Here is a 6,724-nt window from a genome sequence, read left to right on the forward strand (position 1 = left end):
ATTCATTCCAGATTTTTGAGCACCTACTCTGTTTTAGGCCAAGATCATAGGAACAGGTTTGCCATTAAAATTAAGTAAAAGCAGGTGACAGGTCCAGCTGTGCTGGGAATACCAAGCGTTGTTGTTGGTAAACAAGGGTCAGTACAGCCACAGCACAGGGTACACCCATTTGGGTTACAAGCAGTTGGCTTCCTTCAGAGCCCCTGTTTCAGCATCCGAAGGTTCCCCTCATTTTCTTTAGTTTTTTAGGACTAGTCAGGACATTGTGCCTCCTACAGTGGCCGGGGACTGCTGCCTTTCCTCTCAGCACGTGCTGCGCTGCTGCGTTTTTATGAGCACCTTGTGCAGCATTTGTATGTTTCCATTGCTTTATTTTCATTGTTTTCTTTTTTACAGTAAAGGTTGAATTACATAAGCACAGCATATGTGCGTGCTTTGTGGGTCTGAAATGTACTGAGCAAAAGGTCAGCCACATTAATGAGGGAAGACTGCCCTGACCTGTCACAGGGGAACCCAAGTTAACTCTTGATTTACTGTAGTGGAGACCACTTCGGTGGGATTTAGTGCTTTTGAAAGAATAAGTATTTATTTGGGAGCTCAAGAACAAACACGTTTTCCCTTTAAAGTAGTGATCCAGTGATTTCGCCTGACCAGGGGTCCTCAGGAATTACCCTGCTGCGGTGGGGTTAAGAGAATACACTTTGATTATAAAAGACTAATGGGTATTTTTTAAAATACAGGAGCTTTATTGAGATAGAACTCACATACCATGGGATTCACCATCAGTATTGGCTTTACTTAACTATTTTGTATCAGGTTCCCTAGAAGCACAGCCTGAGAAGGTAATTGTTTGAACGATGTACTGGGGTCGTTCTCTCAGAAGAAAATGAGTCCGAGCAAGGCCAGCGTTGGTCCCCAGCCCCACCTGTGGAAGCTCTGGAAGACAGACTGCCCCACGGAGCTGGTCTGCCCTCAGGACCAGGGGCCCTTAGTGCCGGTCGGCCAAGTGCATGGGGTGAGGGCAGCTCGCAGCCTCCAGGGCAAAGTGGCTCCTGCTATGCAAGGGCAGCTTTCTGGGGAAAAGGGCAGTTGTAAATGTTTTCCGCCAGCACAAAGCAACTGGAGCACTAATGCTGAGGCGGGGCGCCAACAACGTCAGCAGCCGCACGCGCCTGGGCTGCTCAGATCCACCTGCTTAAAGTGCATCCCCTCCAGGCAGAGCTGCTCCAGCACTCCACCTGGTCACGAGTTCTGGAGAAATGTACCTGGAGGGTCAGCGCGGGGGGGGGGGATGAACCGGAGCCCTGCGCTGCAATGGGGCCTGTGCAGGAATGATGCGCCTCCCCAACCTCTTCCACCACCAGCCTCTGACCAGCACTTTCTAGGTGATTCACCTGGCAGGATGACCCTGCTCCTTCTGCCTGGGGGCTCTGGGCCCCTGCTTACAATGCCTTTATGACGCTGTGGTTGTCGTACTTCAGCAATCACAGCAGGACACGGGAGTACCTGAGTGCCAAGGGTATTCCTCCCTGCCTCTCCTGTGTAGCAGTGTCATTTTCTCCTAATGGTCAGGGTCAATTACCTCTTCCCGGAATGCTGACTGCTTCTTTGGGTTTGTCTGTTTTTAGTTAACTAACACCTGCAGTGTTTTAGGAAGCAGCCGTGGCTTTATATTTAGTGAAACTTACTGTGTCACTTGGTGGAAATGCTGCCACCGTCACCATCCCCACTCCAAGACCAAGACCTCAACTCACAGAGTAAAGTTGCAGACAGAAAGTACAAATTCCCCAAGTGTGTCACTGGAAGTGACCGTGAGCAGGGCACTCCTGTATCTGCCCCTTGGTTACTATACTAGACATATTGGGGACACAACCACGTACTGACCATGGAGTGGTACCACGTCCTGAAGGGCCCCGTCCTCACACTGGCACTTCAGCTGCCCCTGAGAAGGCCTCTGGCTGCCCTATCGGAGCAGCAGCTTCTGGAGAGTATGGTGCCCACCACTGCGGTTCCTGGGCTATGACGTCGGTGCGTGGGTCTGCAGTCATCTTTCGTGGGATCCTATGCTGGCAAAGCAAACACTGAGGCCATGAGACGGTGCTGGAGGAGGCACTGCGGGCGGGAAAGGCAAACGCATTCCTAGAACACATTTCGACACCGGTCAGCACAGAACGCTGCGCTGTCCAGGCTGAAATCGACCAGCGGGAGCAGTTGGCCACCATGTGGTTGGCTGGTCCCTTCAGAGGTGAAACGTGGGGTTTGGAGTTGATCTCTTTTGCTGGCAGGTGAATGTGCAGCCGCAGCTGCTGGTCAGCCTCGGGGACAGGAGCACAGGCTTTGGGGCCTGCTACTCACAGCCTCTAACTCACACTGGGGTGGCCAAGACCGAGGCTGGCATCTGCTGGGCAGCTCACCCCGTCCGCCTGGCTGTTTAGTGCTTCTTGCACAGTGACGTTCCCCAGTGCTGTCAACCCACAGAGCACCCTCTTCCTTTGTGCCCAATCCCTCACATCCATCCTTAAGCTTTTCTCCAGACTTTTTATTTTTTACTTCTTTTTTTTTCCATCAACAAATAGGAATTGTGTATATTTATTGTCCCGCAGACTTTCTTGTACCTGACCTCTCTGACTGCTCCTTTCAGGCCCCCAACCAGCCAGCCGAGCTGTTCGCTACACCCCTGCGCACCCTAGCTCGGGCCATTTCCCTCTGTGCAGTGGGCCTGGCCTGTTGCAGTGCCTGAAGCTCTGCCCCTCGGGAGGATTTCCACTCCCCACCATCTTCAGGTCATCCCTGAGTGGGGCCTCAGCCACAACTGAGCTGACCCAGACCAATAAACCTCTAAAAAAGTCCCCGATGTGCTGAGCTCCAGAACATGCGCAGGGCTTATCTTGCACAGTCTGGAGTGCTTGTGTCTTATTGAGGCATCCAGAGAACTCAGCACTTCTTGTTAACCAGGCCCAGTTAACCTGAGGTTATCAATACAGTGGACTAATATGATGTCCTATGGGATGACAAGATGGCTTGGCTATCTTAAGATTATGTGATGATGGAGAGTAGGAGAATTAGCATAGCCTCGGGGCAGAGCCAGGAGTGTAAACGGTTACCCAGTTGTTGGTCTTATGTGAATGCAAACTGCTTCTGATCCTTCTTCCTGACAGGTATGGAAAAGAATGCATTTTTCAGATTAATAATTGCACAGCATGTTCACAAGTTTCTGTTAATGTGCTCTAATAAAGATGCCACATACTGCACAACGGCTGCAATCAAGGCTGCTACTGTGTTAAGTTGGGGGGAGTCCACTGTCATCCCGTATGATTCAATCATTTTTTTCAGGGGCCAAATTAAGTGGGCAAATTTAATAGGGATATAATGAGGACCACCACCACCCTGAATTTTTACAAAAATAATTTATTGAGGTGAAATTGACATAACACTAAATTAACCATCCAGTGCCATTCAGTGTAGTCCCAGTGCTGTGCAACCACCACCTCTGTCTACTCCCAAAACATCTCCATCTCTAAAGTAAAAACCCTCACTAATTAAGCAGTTTCTTCCAAACCCCCTTCCCTCAGCCCCTGGCAACTACCAGCCTCCATTCTGTCTCCATGGACTTATCTGCTCTGGATATTTCATATAAATGGAATCACAGAATATGCGTGACCTTTTGTGTCTGGATTTTTTTCACTTAGCCTAATGTTTTCAAGGTTCATCTATGTAGCATGTACTTCATTCCTTTTTGGTGGCTGAATAATACTCTCTCATATGTATATTCGACAATTTCTTTACCTGTTGATGGACATTTGAGCTCTTTCCAACTTTTAGCTACTGTGAATAGTAACAAACATGCAAGAGTATAAACATGCGGCATGTGTGCTTGTATGAGCATCGGTCCGTTCGTCTGGGTGTCTCAGTCTGCTCACACTGCTGCTAACAAAATAGCATAGACTGGTGGCTCACAACGGAAATCTATTTCTCACAGTTCTGAGGCTGGGAGGTCCTAGATCAAGGAGTCAGCAAGGCAGGTGTCATTCTGAGACCTGCTTCTCAGCTAGTACATGGCCACCATCTTGATGTGTGCTCACGTGACCTTTTCTTGAAAGATCTCCCTCTCTCTCTCCCTCTGATGAGGCCACACATCCTATTGGATTAGGACCCACCCTTATGACCTCATTTAACCTTATTTACCTCTTAGAGATCTTATTTCCAGATACAGTCACTTCAACATATGAATGGGGGCATAATTCAATTCATAGCTGGATGTATAGCTAAGAGTAGAATTAGAGAGTCCCACTGCAGGGTCACGTTACAGGATAATATTCTACATTTAACCTTTTCAGAAACTACCAAACTGTCTTCCACAGTGGAGCCACCATTCTACAGTTCCCCGGGCATTTGCTCTCACAAGGCTTCTCTGTTCTGCACCACATGCTGTACAAGTACGTAAACGCTGGGATTTTACCGTGAGAATTAGGTTTCTCAAACTAGGACTTGATTTTTCACCCATACTTATATTCACTTTATTTCCATCATAAGACCTTTCTAGTGGTATATTTTAGAAAGCATTGAAAGAGTTTTCAATTAACATATTACATGAAAAACTATCTTGATTTTTTTTTAATGAATCTTTGTAGTACCATGGCATGGTGGGTTTAATTTAATAGCTGAAGCATAATATGGTAACTATATTATAATGTTTAAACTAACTCACAGCTATAGGAAAATGTTTAAATTTTTAAATATAACCAAGATGCGACTGCATAGTTATATGCAGTAAAATATTAGAAAACAGTAAACAAATAAGATGATTGTTCATCAGTGGCAATTCATTATTTTGCCTTTACGAACCGGAAAACAATTGTTTGTGAGTTTTCAATGTTCTTGTAAATCTAATCATTTCTTAGTTTCCTCAATATCACTTTGAATTGCTAAAATAAGTGACTCTAAATATCAGAGTTCTTTTCTGGTCTGAGGGAGCCAGCGATGGCCACGTTGAGGATTTCCCAACACAAGTCCTCTTTGGAGGTGTGTGTGGTATGTTTCCACGGACTCTTTTCGTGTTCTTATAACATGAGCTCCTTCTTGTGATCACCACTGTCTCACAGACATCTCCACTCCCACTCGGGTCCACCATAGTAAGTGACAGTGACACATCTGCTGGAAGATTATCTACTGCTTGTTCAAGGAAGTTAGGTGTGGGGATGCCCAGCTGCTTGGAGCCATGGCCTAACACCTGTACCACGTGGCCGTGGCAGGACTGCAGCAGGGGCCTCGGGAGGCCACCAGCTCAGGGTGCCAGCCAGTCTGCACAGGTAGGCAGTGGCGGGAGTTCAGCCACCTACTGCACCGACATGCCAGTCTCACATTTTTGTGTCCCTTATTTTCTCCACTCCTGCATTTTTGTGTTTAGTTAATTTTTTTATAGTATAACTTTTTTCCACTTATTTTCAATTCTGTTAAAATATAAATAATAGGGCTGGCCAGTTAGTTCAGCTGGCTAGAGCACAGAGTTACAACACCAGGTCAAGGGACCAGATCCCCATACTGGCCAGCCACCAAAAAGAATTCTTAAAAAGACTTTTAAGATATAAATAACAAAGTTTACCATTTTAACTGTTTTTAAGTGTACAATTAAGTGGCATTAAGCACATTCACAATGTTGTAAAACCACCACCATCTATTACCAGAACTTTGCCATGACCCCGAAGAGAAATTCTGTAACCATTAAACAATAAGCCTCCGTTCTCACCTCCCTGGGCAATGAGCGGGACCTTTATTCTGCTGTCCTATTCCTATTCTAGATGTTTCATGTAACTAGAATCATGCAAAATTTGTCTTTTTGTGTCTGGCTTATTTCACTGAGCGTAAGGTTTTCAAGTTCATCCATGTCGTAGACTGTATCAGAACTCCATTCCTTCTTATGACTGAATAAATATCCCACTGTAGGTATATACAGCGTTTTGTTTATCCAGTCACCTGCAGATGGACACGTGGGTCGTTTCCACTCTTTAGCTGTTGTGAGTAGTGCTGCTGTGAACGTCGGTGCGCACGTGTCTGAGTCCCTGTACTTAAGTCTTTTGGGTACATACCTTGGAGGAGAGTTGCTGGGTCATGCAGTGATTCTGTTTCAACTCTGTGAGGAACTGCGGGATTGTTTTCCACAGTGTCTGCACCATTTTACGTTCCCAGTGCACAGAGCTTCCGGCCCCCCACAGCCTCACCAACACTGGTTATCTTCCATTCTGTGGTATTAGCCACCCTAGTGGGTGGGACGTGGCATCTCATTGTGGTTTTGATTTGCAGATCCCTGAGGACTAATGATGTTGAGCATGTTTGCTTGTGCTTATTGACTATGTTTATATTTTCTCTGGTGAAATGTCTGTTCAAAACCTGTGCCCATTTTTCAATTGGATTGTTTGTTTTTGTTGTTGAGTTGTAAGAGTTCTTTATATATTTTGGATATAAATGCTTATCAAATATGTGATTTGCACATATTTTCTCCCTTTCTGTGGGTTGTCTTTTCACTGTCTTGGTGGTGTCCTTGTCTGAACAAAATTATTTAATTTTGATGAAGTTCAATTTACCTACTTTTTCTTTCATGGACTGTGTTTTTTGGTGTCACATTTAAGAAATCATTGCCAAATCCAAGGTCATGAAGATTTTTCTCTTCATTTTTTTCCAAGAGTTTTGTGGTTTTAGCATTTAAGTTTGCATCTTTATTTTTGGT

The 6,724-nt window shown here is 45.7% G+C and overlaps 1 pseudogene; it reads right to left on the reverse strand.

The window, feature by feature from the left end:
• Positions 1 to 4,812: 4,812 nt before the first annotated feature.
• On the reverse strand, positions 4,813 to 6,173 carry LOC134360963 (riboflavin kinase-like; annotated as a pseudogene).
• Positions 6,174 to 6,724: the final 551 nt, after the last annotated feature.

This window comes from Cynocephalus volans, chromosome 12, assembly GCF_027409185.1.
Source record: "Cynocephalus volans isolate mCynVol1 chromosome 12, mCynVol1.pri, whole genome shotgun sequence".
Taxonomy (NCBI): Eukaryota; Metazoa; Chordata; class Mammalia; order Dermoptera; family Cynocephalidae; genus Cynocephalus; species Cynocephalus volans.